The sequence below is a fragment of the Coenobita brevimanus genome, chromosome 6 (genome assembly GCF_032717465.1).
Source record: "Coenobita brevimanus isolate Jiangsu-jjx chromosome 6, ASM3271746v2, whole genome shotgun sequence".
Lineage (NCBI taxonomy): Eukaryota > Metazoa > Arthropoda > Malacostraca > Decapoda > Coenobitidae > Coenobita > Coenobita brevimanus.
This window is the reverse complement of record NC_136959.1, coordinates 49,327,282-49,346,896: the sequence shown is the minus strand read 5'-3', so window position 1 is coordinate 49,346,896 and position 19,615 is coordinate 49,327,282. Positions and strand designations below refer to the sequence as shown.

At 43.3% G+C, this 19,615-nt stretch overlaps 1 protein-coding gene and 1 non-coding gene across 2 annotated transcripts in view; one reads left to right on the top strand and one right to left on the bottom strand.

Annotated features, from left to right (window-relative positions):
* Positions 1-19,615, bottom strand: part of LOC145401950 (uncharacterized) — a 240,300-nt gene that overhangs the window by 137,361 nt on the left and 83,324 nt on the right. The gene's annotated exons all lie outside the window — the stretch shown is intronic.
* Positions 1,474-1,592, top strand: LOC145402658 (5S ribosomal RNA). Its single transcript, XR_013897836.1, has one exon. It is a non-coding gene; the product is annotated as a 5S ribosomal RNA (ribosomal RNA).

Here is a 19,615-nt window from a genome sequence, read left to right as displayed (position 1 = left end):
ATCTTAAAATGACTTGTAAAAAAAGCCTGCTAAACTGGTCTACAAACAAAATAAAGCCAAAATCAAGATCCAATCACTCTGAGATTCTTGAACACTGAAGGGATTTAATTGCTCTACTGATGATAAAACTACCTACCGCGAACCCATTACATGGTGCACTTGGAGACAAAACATGCTGAATGCCAAAAGTGCATACAAAGAGATTTATATGACATCTCTTTCTCCTACCATTTCTCTATCCCCTGAAAAATTAATACAGTACAGTACATTTATATGTATGGTATTTTAAAATTCTTCTCTACTAAAGATGATATGCTTCTGACTGAGTAAATTATATATATATATATATATATATATATATATATATATACACACACATATACACACATGCATACCACGGTTTAACGATGTAATTGGTTGGGTAAAACCCCATCGTCAGGCAGAGTATCGTATATAGGGGTACTTTTGATATGTAAAGCAATGTGGAGCGTTTACCAGCCTTGGGTTTCCCCCCAAACCAAGCCCAAAACCCACTCAAATGAGGCCCAAAACAAGTTTAAAGCCAATCTAAATGGCCTAACAGCTGTTAAGGAAGCTAACCTAAGCCTAACACATGTAAACAACTCACTAAAACCAACAAACAAAATCTGAAAATCGTCCCATGTAAGTTTAGAAAAAATCAAGCCTGGTAAACTGTACCACAAAATGACAATGTTCACCCCACCTATGGCTAAAATACATTAATCTAAGTCTAAAAACAGTTTATAAATCAACTTAAACACACAATTTTAGACTAAAATATCATCAGTATCGGTAAAAATAAAATAAAAACCCATCGTTAAACCGGGGTTTGGCCATCATTAGGCAGGGTATGGTGGTATTTCTACCCCAATGGTTAAGCCAGGGTATCGCATCTAGGGATATCGTACATCAAGGTATTAATGCATATATATATCCATCATCCAATCCTACGTTGTCCCATTAGGAACGTAGGAGCCTGGGGCTGGGAGTTGGTCCTGACATTTAAGATGAATGACCAGCCTCACTCATCCCTGAGTAGTATTACATGAGCAATATACCCCAACCACCCAATGGATATAAACCTTCACCAGTTCAATCCGATTGGAGTGCAATAATTACCCACTAAACCACCAGGTGCCAAAATTTGGTTATATTGTTGCCACCCAGTGTAGTAAATGGTTTCTTGGTGTACAGGAAACCATTTGGCTTGTCACTCAGTGTAGAGTCACCCACAAGCAGAAGGAAGAGGAAAGAATGAATGAAAGACAGAAGAGGGAGTGTACAGTCACACGTAAGCAGAAGGACAAGGAAAGACTAAAGGAAAGAAAGACAGAAGAGGATGGAGGGAAAGAAGGATGGAGGAGAGGAAAGGGTAGACACCTGAGAGCAGCACTACATCAAGTGAGTGGATGGTGAGTGCCCCCACCTACCACATATATATATATACACAGTATATACGGCCATACCACGTTGAGTACACCGCTTCCCATTCGATCAGCGAAGTTAAGCAACGTTGGGTCTGGTTAGTACTTGGATGGGTGACCGCCTGCGAACAGCAGATGCTGTTGGCATAACGTTCTCCCTACGTGTGAAGTGGGGTTAGTGGAGGATTAGTGCCCCTCCCCGTAAAAACAATTAACTCTAAGCCCTTGGCCACCCCATCTGGGATACATGGCGTCTGGCAATGAATGAATGAAAATATATGTATATATATATATATATATATATATATATATATATACTGTATATACAGTATATACAAATATACTGTATATATATACAGGGTATATATATGTACAGTAAAACCTCTACAATTCGGCATCCTTCAAGTCGGAAACGTCTACAACTCGGGAAGGGTCCAAAATTTTCATTTTAAAAATCACAATTCAAAAATTCCCAAAAATGTACACGTGAGAGGAAGAGAGTCGGCATAAATCCCCCCAACTCAGTAAGATGCCGAGTTCTACAGTAATGTTTAAGTGTTTAGTTCCTCAGTATAGTACACGTCATAAGTACATTACAGTAATGGCCATTATAGTGATAATTGTGCTTTACATAGTGTACAGTGTCAGGTACAGTACAGTAAAGATGTGCCCAAAAGTGATCTTGTGCTCCCATAACACCTCCAAAAACTACCAAAAGTCCTCCTCCATGACTGGAATACATCCTACAACTGCATAGAATCATGGTAAGGCAGCTTTTACTGTTTACTGTAAAAACTTTTAATTTTTTTCCATTTTTTTTCCATTTTTGTATGTGTGTGCTGGGGGGGAACTTAAAGTTCATCCCTACAACTCGGCAAATAGGCTACCTCGGCAAGGCTGCACATGTATTATGCCGAGTTGTAGAGGTTTTACTGTATATACAGTATATATATGCTCGTATTTTTACTTCTATTAAATTCATAACTGATCCAATTCTTCTCTCCAACATATCTGGCACTTAGCGAGTTGTGCCCCTGAATGCCTCTAATGATATCTGAAAACATCATCATCATCGTTATTAACCCCTAGAGAATGCAATTCTCCCATCCTGTCTGGCCCCAAAACCGCAGTTAGGGCTTGATTTTTCAACTTTCACCAAGGTAAATTTTGGTCTTATAGATTTCAAGAGCTCACTCTCATTGTAAATGTCAGGACCAACTTGCTTAACCCCGGGTTCCTATGCTCCTCATGGGGCAACATAGGATGAGATGATGGATGGATGGATGGAGGGATGGATTTTACACACCAGAAAATGTATACACTAATCCCTATAAGACCCGGATGCCCAACTCACGGACATTTTGGTCTCAAGTCCTCGGACACCAAAAAAAAAAAAAAGTTTTCAATCCTACTTTGAATTTGCCGCGTGGTGACGAGCAGCTGTGTTTTGGCATGTACTTCCTCCAACGTCTGCTACAGCACCCCTGCATCCTCTCCATTTCCCGCCTACCTACTGTCATAACCGCATGCTCATCGATATGGCTGCCCACATGCTCACTTTTGTGGTAGTGCCCTACCTACTGCAGGCCCTCGTGTTCCTCTGTTGCCTCTTACTTATGTGTGTGACGATGGCCCCGCCGCCCGACAAGAGGAAATTAGTGGTTCTGACTCTGGAGAAGAAGAGGAAGATATTGGAGAAGGTGGATGTGGGATGGTAAACTTCCCACATCCTCCGAGAATTCAACCTGGCCCGCTCTACCTTGTTCGATACCAAGAAACCCCGGGACAAACTCACCCAGTACATGGCATACTTCGCATCGAAAACCAAATGCAACATGCAGAGGAAGATCATGTACCCTCCCAGGTTTGCACAAGTTGACCGCTCCATGCTGATTTGGTATCGTCAACAACATGCTGCTGGTGTGCTGGTGCGTGGTACGGAGCTGAAGGCTGCTGATGGGAAGTTACACAACATTCCAGAATTCAAAGCATCCGAAGGGTGGCTCTTTGCTTTCAAGTTACGACATGGACTTACCAACCGTAACGCCCATGGCGAAGCTTTGGACGCCAATGAGGAGGGAGTAGAAGAGTTTCGGCAGAAGGTTTGGACGCCAATGAGGAGGGAGTAGAAGAGTTTCGGCAGAAGGTGAAGGGTTTGATCGACAAGGAGGGCCTCACTCTCGGTCAAGCCTACAATGCTGACGAAACTGGTCTATTCTATCACTCACTGCCCACAAACACCCTAGGATAGGAAACGGAGAAGCGTGTACCTGGATGCAAGCTCTCCAAGCAGCGGATATCTGCTTTGTGTTGTGCCAATGCTAACAGCATGCACCAGCTCAAGCCCGTTATTTCTGACCATGCAAAGCAGCCTCGGTGCCCTTGTGGGTTGATGTATGTCCTTTCTGTCATTTGGTACCATTCTGTGAAGGCTTGGTTCACAGCCAAAATCTTCAAAGATTGGTTTTACCAGCACTTCATCAAGGAGATCATCCATTATCAGAAGAAGACACTGGGAATACCATGCAACCATGTAAAGGCTCTTCTTCTTCTGGACAATGCAACTGCGCATCCATCCGACAAGGAGTTGGTGACTGAGAATGGACGCATTAGGTGCCTGTTTTTGCCACCTAATACTACTGTTCTCATCCAATCAATGGACCAAGGAGTGATCATGGCTAAAAGAGGCTGTACCGTCGGCAATTCCTGGATGAGGTGATGATTGTTCTCAAGGACGAGGACGAGCGCAGGGAGGGATGGGACACGTGAGGCCAGCTGACTGTGGAAAACCCTTGCCGCTACAACCTCAAGTCAGCCATCTAAAACTGGGCCAGTGCATGGAGGGAAGTCCCTGTCAAGACACTGGAAAGTGTTGGTCTCATCTGTTTCTTGGATCTGATGTGGTGCACAACTTTCTAGGTTTTGACGTGGATGACTTCCATGCGCGTCTTCACGTGGCTGGCAATGAGGTGGATGTGGACCAAATGCAAGAGTAGTTGGATGATGACGTGGACGATCCTGGGTATCAGATCATGTCTGATATCGAGATCACATCTTCAGCTGCTGGTACAAATACCAGCTAGAAGATCTCGACAAGGATAATGAGGATGATGCAGACTCCTCTCAGTGCACCACTACTCCAGCCATCCCCAAGCTGAGCACACTCCGGGAGCACACAGAGTTCGTTCTGGACTACCTTGAACACCCGGACTGCGACAGGGAGATGGGGCCCCTGGGACGTGAGGAAATGCGCACTTCTAGGCAGCACATCAACAATCGCCAGAATCACCGTTCCTTCCATCAATCAACCACTGACACCTTTTTCATGCCCATGACCCCCGCCGTGCCCAGCCCTGGCTCCACACCAATGCCTCACCAAGACATGCCTTCCACCTCTGAGCCACAGCCCAGCACATCGGCCACGGTGGAGTTTTTGTTGATTTGGAAAAGGCCTTTGACAGAGTCCCTAGAGAGGTGGTGAAGTGGGCAATGAGAAAGCTTGGCTTGAAGGAGTGGCTGGTTAGGGTGGTTATGGCCATGTATGTGGGTGCTCACACCCAGGTAAGAGTAAATGGAGATTTGAGTGATGAGTTTTCGTGAATGTTGGTGCGCATTAGGGGTCAGTCTTGAGTCCCATGTTGTTTATCATGGTACTTGAAGCCCTTTCACGTGACTCTAGAAACGGACTCCCGTGGGAGTTGTTGTTTGCTGATGATTTGGTGTTGATTGCAGAGAACAAAAGGGAGGCAGAGGAAAGGTTTAGGAAGTGGAGAGATGGTATGGGGCACAAGCGTTTAAGGGTAAATGCAGATAAATCAAAAGTGATGATATCTAGGGTTGGTGGTGGTACTGTCAAAGAAGAGGGAGAGTGGCCATGTGCAGTTTGCCACAAGAGCATGGGAAGCAATTCCACCTTGTGCGGTGTGTGTGATAAATGGGTGCACAAGAGATGTAGTGGTATCAGAGGTAGACTGCGAGATAATGCTGATTTTATGTGTACAGCGTGTCGGGGTGAGCAGATGGAGATTGTCAGACGTGAAAGGATTGAACTTCCTGGTGAATCTCTTGAGTGTGTGGAAGAGTTTTGTTATTTGGGAGACATGTTGTGTGCTCTGTGGCTAGGGTGAGAAGTGGTTGGAAGAAGTTCAGGGACCTCTTGCCTATCCTGACATTGAGAGGACTCTCCCTACATGCCAAGGGGTCTTTGTATGCACCATGTGTTAGGAGTGTAATGCTGTATGGTAGTGAGACCTGGGCAGTGAAGGAGGAAGATATTCGCTGGCTCAGACGTACAGAAATGACAATGATTAGGTGAATGTGCAATGCGTCCCTGTGTCAAAGGCCTGGAGGGGCTGGGTTTACGATGGAAGAGTTGAGAGGTAGGATGGGACTGGAGTGTATTGTTGTTGTGATGAGGAGAGGTAGATTGAGATGGTCTGGACATGTGGAGAGGATGGGGGATGATAACTGGGTGAGGAAGGTGAGAAGTGTTAATATTAGTGGTGGGGTTATGAGGGGTAGACCGAGAAAGACATGGGACGAGGTCATTAAGTGTGACCTCAGGGTTCAGGGACTGAACAGGGAGGCTGCAATGGATCGTGCAGCGTGGACAGCTGCCGTTAGGTGACCAAGGCCGACACATGCAAGCACGTTGGAGCCTTTAAGAACGAAACGAAATGATCACTATCGACATCACTCTTATCATCTGCAGTAATAGTTCTACTTAAGGTGATGACTGTTTTGCCATGAATGGAGAAGTGTTTCTAGTGTACCTGCATATTCAGTGCCTTGTGTAAACAAAGATTAGTGTCACTACTTTTCAGTAATATTTCTATGCTTCTTTCTCTCTACAAGCACATAACTGACTGCACTTTTTCCAACATTCTCTCCAGTCTCTTCTTCATCATCATCATCATCATCATCATCATCATCATCACCATCATTATCATCATCCTTTAATGATACAGTGTCACTACTTTTCAGTAATATTTCTATGCTTCTTTCTCTCTACAAGCACATAAATGACTGCACTTTTTCCAACATTCTCTCCAGTCTCTTCTTCATCATCATCATCATCATCATCATCATCATCATCATCACCATCATTATCATCATCCTTTAATGATATATATATATATATCATTAAAGGATGATGATAATGATGGTGATGATGATGATGATGATGATGATGATGAAGAAGAGACTGGAGAGAATGTTGGAAAAAGTGCAGTCAGTTATGTGCTTGTAGAGAGAAAGAAGCATAGAAATATTACTGAAAAGTAGTGACACTAATCTTTGTTTACACAAGGCACTGAATATGCAGGTACACTAGAAACACTTCTCCATTCATGGCAAAACAGTCATCACCTTAAGTAGAACTATTACTGCAGATGATAAGAGTGATGTCGATAGTGATCGTTTCGTTTCGTTCTTAAAGGCTCCAACGTGCTTGCATGTGTCGGCCTTGGTCACCTAACGGCGGCTGTCCACGCTGCACGATCCATTGCAGCCTCCCTGTTCAGTCCCTGAACCCTGAGGTCACACTTAATGACCTCGTCCCATGTCTTTCTCGGTCTACCCCTCATAACCCCACCACTAATATTAACACTTCTCACCTTCCTCACCCAGTTATCATCCCCCATCCTCTCCACATGTCCAAACCATCTCAATCTACCTCTCCTCATCACAACACCAATACACTCTCTCGCTAAAGGACAGAGAGCAAGAAAAATTCTGATAAAGGAAGAACTATCAACACAATGATCAATTAAATGGGCCACACTCTCATTCACACATCATTCACACCTGTAGAATCCTAACTCCACCTCACAGGCATAACCATCCATACTTATGTACTTTACATTATCTATCAGCTTATGTCACTCAGACACCTATCATGTCAATGAGTAATGAAAGGAGTGCCAAGCCTTCACCATATACTCCTTCAAAACAAAATTCTTCCAAACAACTGAATCTTGTCAGTTCCCCTACAACATTAACTTCCATACTTCGCTTTCTCACACACTTATTTACCATATCTAACAAACTCCTGCTTGGTCATTCACACCTCCCAATTTCTAACTTGTTCAGATATATATACCGTATACTTTTACCATTCAATTTACAACTTTTCTCTCCACATGACCATAGCATCTAAAACACTTTTTTCAACTCAGCATCCACAGACTTCCTTTTCTCGCATCTTTCACAAATCGCATAATTTATCTTATTCACTTACTGCACTTCACATACATTCCTCAATAACCTAATTTCCACTGCTCTTACTCTTGACTTTTCATTTTCAAGCAACATCAAAATCTCAGACCCACAGGTTAAAGTAGGTAATCCTCTTGCCGCTGCCACACTAATTCTCTGTTTTGTACCAGAGCCCTTCCAGCATCAGGCATTTCCTTCCCTATGCTGCTCTCATTTCTACTTCCTTTGTACATTTACCTCTCTCCTCTCTTCTTGCACCTTAATACTTGAACTCTCTTGTCGAGTCAAGTTTACTCACTATCATATCACACTCGTAGTCACCTTCCCGTTCACAAACAATCATTTTGCTCCTAACCACGTTTTCAAAGAACAATGCTTACAGACATCCACAAATGTCTGTAGCAATCTGCCAAGCTCTTGTTCACTATTGGCAAGCAACACAGTACCATTTACATACATCAGAGTTGAGATACTCAATCCTTCATCATGCACTGCCATCCTCATCTCTATTTCTCTTTATTACTCACCTTTTCAGTGTGACAGTAACATGGAGAGTAGACCAGCATACTCTCCCAAACATTTCCTCTAACTATCTATGCACTACACCACATGCACTTTACATTTCACACAACGTATCCCACTACGTTACAGGGGTTGGCGCCAGCAAGGGCATGCAGCCAGAAAACTTTGCCCCCGCTACCTAGTGGCGGACTTCTGGGGGGAGGCGTGGCGGGGGTTCCGCCGGCATAGATCATGGGTCCAGGGCGAGATGGGGCTCGGGCCTGTGCTAGAGGGTACAGGGCATTGCGGTTCCCAGGCTGCCGCTTCCGCCCAATAGAGAGGGGCCCGAACCTGGGAGTAGCGCCCCAGGAGGCTGCCCTATCAGTGGGTGTATAATGGCGGGATAGTTGCAGTGCCAAGACGCGCTTGGAGGGTGTCCCTGCAGCTGTCCTGGCAGGGTGCCCCCGAGGCCACTACCACAGCCACTGGTAAGCTGGTGGGCTAGGGGTCCCGGATCCATTGCCTGGACCTGGGATTGTGCGGTGAGTGGGACCTGTGCTGTGTCTGTCCCCATTTATTAATACTGAAGATGACAAAACAAAAAAGGTTTCAAAGCAAGCCTGAGGACAGTAAATCACCCATGGGGATGAGGGTGGGTTCATGGAATGTGGGAAGTTTGAGGGGAAGAGCAGGGGAAGTCGTTGAGGCATTCAGTAGGAGGTGGGTGGACGTGGCGTGTTTGCAGGAAGTCCGGTACAGGGGTGGATCAGCCAGAAAGATTGTTGGGAAGGACTGTTGCTATAAGTTGTTTTGGCAGGGGAGGACAGACAGATATGGAGGAGTTGGTGTGATGGTTGCGGAGAAATGGGTGGAATATGTTATGAATGTTTTGAGAGTAAGCGATAGGATATTGGTTGTGAAAATTTTGTTGGGAAGAAAGATAGCTGTGATTATATCGGCATATGCTCCACAGGCAGGATTGGATGAATCAGAGAAAGATAGATTTTGGGATGATTTAATACGTGTAGTGGGTGGTACGCGGGATGATGAGATAGTGATTTTGGGAGGGGACTTAAATGGTCATGTAGGTGAAGCAGCACAAGGTTATGAAGGAGTGCATGGGGGATGTGCATATGGTCTAAGGAATGCAGAAGGGGAAAGGATACTCGAGTTTGGGGAGGCAACGGACATGATTGTGTGCAACACATATTTTAGGAAAAGAGACAGTAGGTTAATTACGTATGAGTCTGGGGGAAATAGCAGTCAGATAGATTAATTTCTGGTTAGGAGGGCCGATAGGAGGTTAGTGAGGGATGTTAAAGTTATAGGAAGTGAGGAGTGTGTGCAGCAGCACAAACTATTGATTTGTGATATGGTGCTTAAAGAACAAGTGATGAAAAAGAGGACTTATGTACCTAGGAGGAAAATATGGAAGCTGAAAAACCAAGTAGTAAGGGATGCCTTCTATAGCGAGTTGAGGAGAGTGGTGGCTGAACAGGGAGCTGTAGACAGAGGCGTTAATGAACAGTACAGAGCCCTCAAGAACAATTTCTTGAGAGTTACTGATGTAACATGCAGCTGGACAAGAGGACCACCAAGACATAAAGTAACTTGGTGGTGGGATGAGGGTGTAGAAGCTGCAATTAAGGAGAAAAGAAGGCTTTTCCGGGAATGGAAGAAGGGTGGTAGCAAAGAGGAATATTTGGCTGCCAAGCGTAGGGCTAGGAGAGGTATACAGGGCAAAGTCTGAGTCACAGAGACAATTACTTGATAACCTAAATCATGGGGAAAGGAAAAATATATTTAGGGTGGCAGGTCAGGTGAAGAGGGATAATCGGGATATCATAGGTGAGCAGTGTGTGAAGAATGATGAAGGAAGGGTAGTGGTGAACAGTGAGGATATTAAAGATGCATGGAGAGAGCATTATAACCGGTTGTTGAATGAGGAGTTTGACTGGGACAGGGAAGGTTTAGAGCCAACAGATCCAGTGTCAGGCCCTTGGCCTTTGATTGATACTGCTAATGTGAGTGAGGCAATAGGCAGGATGAGGGTGGGGAAGGCAGCAGGTGTGTCTGGGTTGACTGCCGAAATGTTGAAGGCCTCAGGCGATATAGGGGTGAGTTTAGTCACTGACCTGATAAATAGGATTATTTATGAGTGTGTTGTCCCTGATGATTGGCTGAAGAGTGTAATTGTAAATGTGTATAAAGGGAAGGGTGATGCCCTGGAAAGAGGAAATTATAGAGGTATAAAGCTTTTAGATCAGATAATGAAGGTAATGGAGAGAGTTTTAGAAGGTATGATTAGAGAAAGAGTGAATATTGATGAGATGCAGTTTGGGTTTATGCCAGGTAGGGGGACCACTGATGCCATATTCATTGTTCGACAGCTTCAGGAAAAATATATTGGTAGGAGAAGGGATCTTTATTTTGTTTTTGTTGATTTGGAAAAGGCCTTTGACAGAGTCCCTAGAGAGGTGGTGATGTGGGCAATGAGAAAGCTTGGCTTGAAGGAGTGGCTGGTTAGGGTGGTTATGGCCATGTATGTGGGTGCTCACACCCAGGTGAGAGTGAATGGAGATTTGAGTGATGAGTTTTCCGTGAATGTTGGTGTGCATCAGGGGTCAGTCTTGAGTCCCATGTTGTTTATCATGGTACTTGAAGCCCTTTCACGTGACTTTAGAAACGGACTCCCGTGGGAGTTGTTGTATGCTGATGATTTGGTGTTGATTGCAGAGAATGAAAGGGAGGCGGAGGAAAGGTTTAGGAAGTGGAGAGATGGTATGGGGCAAAAGGGTTTAAGGGTAAATGCAGATAAAACAAAAGTGATGATATCTAGGGTTGGTGGCGGTACTGTCAAAGACGAGGGAGAGTGGCCGTGTGCAGTTTGCCACAAGGGCGTGGGAAGTAATTCCATCTTGTGCGGTGTGTGTGATAAATGGGTGCATAAGAGATGTAGTGGTATCAGAGGTAGACTGCGAGATAATGCTGATTTTATGTGTACGGCGTGCCGGGGCGAGCAGGTGGAGACCGTCCGTGAAAGGATTGAACTTGCTGGTGAATCTCTTGAGTGTGCGGAGGAGTTTTGTTATTTAGGAGACATGTTGTGTGCTGGAGGTGGGGCTGGAGCTAGCTCTGTGGCTAGGGTGAGAAGTGGTTGGAAGAAGTTCAGGGAGCTCTTGCCTCTCCTGACATTGAGGGGGCTCTCCCTACGTGCTAAGGGGTCTTTGTATGCAGCGTGTGTTAGGAGTGTGATGCTGTATGGCAGTGAGACCTGGGCAGTGAAGGAGGAAGACATTCGCCGGCTCAGACGTACAGAAATGACAATGATTAGGTGGATGTGCAGTGCGTCCCTGCGTCCAAGGCCTGGAGGGGCTGGGTTTACAATGGAAGAGTTGAGAGGTAGGATGGGACTGGAGTGTATTGGTGTTGTGATGAGGAGAGGTAGATTGAGGTGGTTTGGACATGTGGAGAGGATGGGGGATGATAATTGGGTGAGGAAGGTGAGAAGTGTTAATATTGGGGGTGGGGTTATGAGGGGTAGACCGAGAAAGACATGGGACGAGGTCATTAAGTGTGACCTTAGGGTTAAGGGACTGAACAGGGAGGCTGCAATGGATCGTGCAGCGTGGAGAGCCGCCATTAGGTGACCAAGGCCGACACATGCAAGCATGTTGGAGCCTTTAAAAAATGTCATAAAGACTTTGTATCATAAAGCAGCGACTTTGTATTTGCTTGTAGAGGCGTATATTTTAGACTTGTGGTCGAGCGGCTTTTATATCTTGTAGTAGTTTCCCCACCAGATGTCATGTAGTGACGGGAGAGGTAAAGAATAGTATGGGACTATTTTTATTTGTCTTGGAAATATTAAACAGGTATAATAGTATAAGTCCTGGGTAGCTACCTCCCTGTCTCGCTATCTCTCTCTCTCTCTCTGTTCTAAAGCTAATCTCCGTCTCGACCTCTCTCTAGGGTCGCTTGTCTCCTTCTAAACTCTCTTTCCTCACATCTCATGTAGTAGGGTGTGTGTGTCACGTATCTTCCTCATGGCAACAGAACTTTCTCACGAGAGGACTGCTGACAGCTAACTGAATCATCTCCTTACTGGCCGCTGTCGTCAGCTTTCCCCCGTGTAAGCGTTTAGCGCTGCTCGCTTCTCGCAAACACAACACCTTCTCATCATTTGACTTCCTGCTTCTATCTGTCTCTCTATCTATCTATTTATCTATCTATCTAGTATGATTTGCAATTATAATATGGAGACCTACCACAAAAAAACGAAAAAAACGAAAAAAAAAAAAAAAAACTCAAGGCACCATTAAGGACTGTATAAGTGAAAAATGTCACTCAGGATCAGAAAAAAGGGTGTTAGCAAACAAAATGTAGTGGCAGAATGAATAACAGTAGTTGTTTGTACTTAGTCAGGAGAAACAGCTCTGAGCTTTGGACACTGTTTACATCCCTTAGAGAATTTTGCTGAGAATTCAACTGTTTTTGTGAATTTGACCCAACTTCATGATATGGGTAAGTAATTACCACTTTAGCCCGCCCGGAGTGCTCGGCCTGCGTCACCCCAGAATCGGCTGGGCATTGCCAGGCAACGTGCAGTAGCACAGGTTTATAATTTTTTCTTATTTCTGACCTTATTTTTCACTCTATATTATTCAAATTGGTCTTAAATTGTTCGTAATAAATTTTTCTACAAGGATATAAGCATTTAAGGCTGATGAGACTATAAGCATTACCAATACTATAAGAGAAAATACAATGACACATAAAAAAACATAGGCAGCTAACATAAATGTTTTATCCATCATGGATAAGATTTAGAGTACAGTGAGTCCTTGATAAACGAAAACCCAAAGTACAAATTTGCGATGTTACGAAAGCAATGAATATAGGAAAAATTCCACAATACGAAAGTATGTCTCAATGATACATAAAGCGATACGAAAGGAAATATGAAAAATTCAAAATGGGCGCTCGCTTGCGGCGAGGAAACGAACTAACCCCTCTCTGGCAAACGTTTTTCACACGCTTCTCAGTGAAGTCTACGGTTTCGGGACAATTCGCCGTCAGGTCGATTCTCCATCATTTATTTACATATCGGTTTATTCAGCAAGTATACTAGTTTTCGATTTATACGAGTTATGAAGGTGATGGTGGTTTATTCTTTTTATAATTAATGTAAAATATGGCATTAAATAGTTGGTATTAATGGAAAAAATATATAAATATATTGAAACATGAATCAGGTGACGTACAATGTTTCACTTCATCGTTTAACATAAGGCTACATAATATGAGACATTGGCATCTATATAAATGCCTAAAAACCTCAAGTGAATGATCGACATACTCAAAAATTATACCAATAATTTTCATTTTATGTCTACATTCTCAGCTAATCAATCAATCTCAACCTACTGCATCCAAAAATTACAATAAAAATTACTGAAGACAGCTATGAGAGACGCGTGATTATAATTCAAAGTCGACTACAGCGAGACAGCAGCAAGTTAATTATTGACTACAAGTGCAAATTATCCAAAGCCTATGCTGTTGAATGAACACAGACCTTGATACTTCCCAATGAAATTAGTTATTATAGTATTAATCAATTAATATTTAGTTACATTCTTCCTACGTGTCAAGTGGGGTTGGTGGAGAATTAGTGCCCCTCCCTGTAAAACAATTAACTCTAAGCCCTTGGCCACCCCGTTTGGGATACATGGCGTCTGGCAATGAATGAATGAATGATATTTATTGAATGATGGGGAATCGTCTTGGGTGCGAATTGTCCTGACGGGGAATCATCCATGTTTTGATGGCGAACTGACTTCATGGCGAATTATCCCGGAACCGAGTCCACGTCCCTCCTCGCAGCTTTGCTGTACGTGAGGATATTTTCGCGGCTCTACACCTTTTTGTACTGTTTAGACATGCCTCTCAACTGCTCTGCATCATCTCCAGCATCGGGGGAGCCCGCTGTAAAGAAGCAGCAGCATCATACTCTAACTCTGGAGAGGAAATTGGAAATTATAAGACGCCATAAGGAAGGGCAGGGAGTCTCGGAGATTGGGCGTGCTTTAGGACTTGCAGCTTCCACCGTTGGGACTGTGACCAAGCAAAAGGAGATGTACAAGAAAATGGCCACCTCGTTCTCTATATCTACAGGTATTACTTACATCAAAATACGAGGGGTACAGTTTAAGCAGGGGGTCTGAGGGGGTCCTGGGACACATCCCTCAATTTCTATGTATATTTCAATGGGGAAATCGTTCCGATATACGTAATTTCAGATTACGAAAGGTTTTCTTGATTCCTGACCCTTTCGTATACTGAAGACTGACTGTAAATATAAAGGCAGTAAAACACACAAAATGATGAAAAATCTACAGAAAACTGCATGTAAAAAGACGTGGCGGTAAGCGGGCAACCAAGAACAGAGATGGGAAGTAACTGATGTTTTCTTTGGCCTGGGTGACTGTGTGCCAACCTGGGGCAGTCACATGACTCACAGAGAAAACGGGAAGACACTGGCATTCATCTTAAACCATATCCCATGAAAATTGAACAATAAACGGATTTTTGGTGAATATTTTACTTCGATGACAAGAATATCGTCATCGGCGGGCATACAGGAGTTTTTTGGATGACAAGAATATCATCATCAGCATGCCAAAGTGTTCAATCCTCAGTCTCATTAACCCTTTGAGACTCCGATGATGAGTTTTTGCGTCATTTCAAATCCAACCTCAGAGATTCCAATGACATGTTTATGCGTCATTTTAAGATACTTTAGTAAAATATTCACCATAAATCGCTTTTACACGTCGTAACAAAGACTCGGGAATGATGTCGTGGAATGCTTCCTCTCTGTGTTCTCATTGCCTCCTCCTCCTGTAACATCATCTTTCAAGTGCAAGAGTCCTCACACTGTAGGAGTTGAGGAGGCAAAAGTCAAAAGTAGGGACCAGGGTGAGTAATCGTCAACAACGTAGTGAATATACAGCAAAACCTTGATAAGTCGACCCTGCAGAAGGCAGAATCTCCGGTAAGTCGAACTCTGACTGAGATGTGACTTACTGTTTATTCAAAAGGTTACATTTTAGTTTCTCATATTCCAAGTGCTACATTTTAATTTAATACGTTCCAAGTGTTACAATTTAATTTAAATGATTTTGAAGTGAAGAAAATAGGTGCAGAGCTTTACATAACTAAGTGACTGTTGCACCCCTCCATCTATGCAACCTCTTATCCTAGCCTAGCCGATGACATGAACCAAACTGTTTTTATTGTTAATTTTTATCCATCCATCCATCATCCAATCCTGTGTTGCCCCATAAGGACCATAGGAGCCCGAGGCTAGGCAAGTTGGTCCTGACATTTTAAGATGAGGGTGACCAGCCTCACTCATCCCTGAGTGACATTATGTGAGCAATAAACCCCAACCATCCATCCATCCATCATCCAATCGTATGTTGCCCCATGAGGAGCGTAGGAGCCCGGGGCTAGGCATATTGGTCCTGACACTAAAGATGAGAGTGACCCCAACCACCCTTTCCACAGAAACCTGCACCAGCTCAATCCAATCGGAGCTCCTTAATTACCCACTAAACCACCAGGCGCTATAATTTGGTTGTACGGTTACCATCCAGCATAGTACAGTGCCCTCACACAGTGAACGTATTCAGAGTAAACGATTCACCTAGTGAACGAGCAGGGGATAATCAGGTCCACAAAACCATAGCAAACGAGTTGAACCCCAAGTGAATGAACTCATAACGTATATAAGAATGATTATTTATGTGTTAAATGTGAGTTTTGTTGACACTCGAGCATACAAACTTTATCAAATAAACTTCTTCAATCAGTGCTTGACCAGGCAGCCTCCGCCATCTTTAATGTTTTGGTCGGTCAGTTGATCAGCTGACTGACCAAAACATTAAAGATGGCAGAGGCAGCCTGGTCAAGCCCTGACTGAAAAAGTTTATTTGATAAAGTTTGTATGCTCAAGTGTCAACAGAACTCACATTTAACACATAAATAATCATTCCAATACACGTGATGATGATGATGGGAGGCATTATACTTCATCTTAGCTCAAACAAACCTATAAACTAGTCACAATACCCAAAGAATCTATAATGTTTCATTACTTAACACAATGAATTTGGTGAAGTTTAACCTCCTCATAAGAGAGAAAATAGTCCACAGTTGAAGCACTTGTAGTATGGAGCTAAAGTGGTCACCATCTTCTTTGTTTACAAACAGGGGAGCACGCTGACCGCCAGGGGAATTTGCCCGGGTGTTTCAAACCTTGCCATGCCGCTGTGCCATAGGTATTTATTTTAAGCGCGATTTTTTTTCTTCTTCTTCTTCTGGCACTTTGCCGTGTCATAGAAAACTGTGCCATGGAAGTCCGCGCCATAGGCGACAACTGTATAAAAATTTTGGTTTTTGCCCAACTTCAACTTGTCATTTTGACTTTTCATTTCCTTTGTTTTCCCTTTTTGAACATACTATAATAAAGTACAACTATTCAGCTTTAAAATGACATCAAAACCAACATTCTATCATGAAAAGTGTATTTACACAGTGATCAAAGAAAAATACAGTATCATGGCGCAAAAATGTGGGTCAGCGCAAGAGAGGCTGACTCTAGCACAGACATAATCTGCCCAGCCCAGAAACCTGGTAGAGTTTACTTAAACCCATTATACTGTGGAGTAAATTTAAGTAGGTTATTTCAAATGAAAAACTTTGTCTCTATTCTAGGCCATACATCCTTTAACCCATAATGATCACAGCAGTAAATTTACATACATTTTATTAGGAAAAGCAAATAATAATATCAACAAGCAAGTTAGAATGAAAATATTCAGAGCAGTAACATGGCCCAGAATGTAGCTGGCTGAACTCACTGAATGAAACTTATTCACAGATAAAAGTGTTATACTTAAAGCCTCAATTAATTAATTGGCTGGGCCAGTTCCCATTCATAGTTGGAAACTACCATTTATCTGTCACTTCATATCCCATTTATTTGTCACTTAATATCATGTGATTTTGTTTACCGATGATCAGTATGTAAAATCTAACATCTGACTCTTACTTAATATCATACGATTATGTCTACTGATCATGTAAGAAGTCTATGTCTGCTGATTTTCTGTAGAACTGCAACAAGTGATGTATATACGAATTACCACTCAATTAATGCTGGCGTGCCACAAGGATCAGTTCTGCTTCCAGCCCCATTCCTAATTCATATTAATGATCTCTAATCTGTCACCTATAATCCCATCCATTCATATGCAGATTTCAACACTTCACAGTTCATTCACAAAGTCTAATATCTCTAACTCACAACTCAATACAAACATCTCCATAAATCAAGACTCACCTAGGATCACTGAATGGGGACAAAATAACCTTTTCTCATTTAATGTTGGTAAAACCAAATTTATACAATTTACTAAATAGACATATATTTCCAGATTCCTATATAATTATCAATGCTACTAATATTCCTGTCTCCAAAAGTATTGAAATTCTCAGTATCGTGGCTTCTTCACTGACAAGCAGTTGGCTATAGTTTATAAGAGCCATGTGCATTCTCACCTGGAATATTGCTCACCCTTGTGGAGTGGATGTGGGGAGGTTGCACTAAAGCAACTACGACAAAATTCAGAACAAAACTGTTAGAAATACTGATAACTCTGCTATCACAAATAAACCACCTCCCCTACAGCTAAGAAGGAATGTTGCCTCCCTTGCACTATTTTACAGATACTTTTATTGCAAATCCTCAGACGAAGTTGCATCCGCTGTGCCACCTTTCCATGCCTTCCCTTGTGCTTCACGGGCATCTGGTAGCCCTCATGACTGGAATGTCACACTGCCAAGTTGCAGAACTTCCGCCTATCTTTGCTTCCCCGAACTGAATCTCTTTGGAACTCACTTACCCTAAAATTCAACCTACAGCTGTTCAAGTCCAACTGTTACAGACTTTTCTTGAATGGAGGACACCAGTAATCTGGTGTATAAATTATTTTCTTTATTCACTTGTTTTTCCTACCTCTGTTTTCGTTTCGTTTCGTTTTGTTTTTAAAGGCTCCAACATGCTTGCATGCATCGGCCTTGGTCACCTAATGGCGACTCTCCATGCCGCATGATTTATTGCAGCCTCCCTGTTCAGTCCCTTAACCCTGAGGTCACAGTTAATAACCTCATCCAATGCCTTTCTCAGTCCACCCCTCATAACCCCAACACCAATATTAACACTTCTCACCTTCCTCACCCAATTATCATCCTCCATCCTCTCCACAAGTCAAAACCATCTCAATCTACCTCTCTTATTCACAACACCAATACACTCCAGTCCCATCCTACCTCTAAACTCTTTCATCGTAAACCTAGCCCCCCCAGACCTTGCACCCAGGGATGCACTGCACATCCACATCCACCTAATCACTGTCATTTCTGTACGTCTGAGCCAGCGAATATCTTCCTCCTTTACTGCCCAGGTCTCACTACCATACAGCATTACACTCCTAACACATGCTGCATACAAAGACCCCTTAGCACGTAGGAAAAGTCCTCTCAATGTCAGGAGAGGCAAGAGCTCACTGAACTTCTTCCAACCACTTCTCTCCCTAGCCACAGAGCTAGCTCCAGCCCCACCTCCGGCACACAATATGTCTCCCAAATAACAAAACTCTTCCAAACACTCTAGAATATCACCAGTAAGTTCAATCCTTTCATGCCTGACAATCTCCAACTGCTCTTCCCGACATGCCATACACATAAAATCAGCATTATCTCGAAGTATAACTCTGATACCACTACATCTCTTATGCACCCATTTATCACACACACCACACAAGATGGAATTACTTCCCACGCCCTTGTGGCAAACTGCACATGGCCTTTCTCCCTCGTCTTTGACAGTACCGCCACCAACCCCAGATATCATCATTTTTGTTTTATCTGCATTTACCCTTAAACCCTTGTGCCCCATACCGTCTCTCCACTTCCTAAACCTTTCCTCCGCCTCCCTTTCGTCCTCTGCAATCAACACCAAATCATCAGCATACAACAACTCCCACGGGAGTCCGTTTCTAAAGTCACGTGAAAGGGCTTCAAGTACCATGATAAACAGCATGGGACTCAAGACTGACCCTTGATGCACACCAACATCATCACTCAAATCTTCATTCACTCTTACCTGGGTGTGAGCACCCACATACATAGCCATAACCACCCTAACCAGCCACTCCTCCAAGCCAAGCTTTCTCATTGCCCACTTCACCACCTCTCTAGGGACGGACTCTGTCAAAGGCCTTTTCCAAATCAACAAAAACAAAATAAAGATCCCTTCTCCTACCAATATATTTTTCCTGAAGCTGACGAACAATGAATATAGCATCAGTGGTCCCCCTATCTGG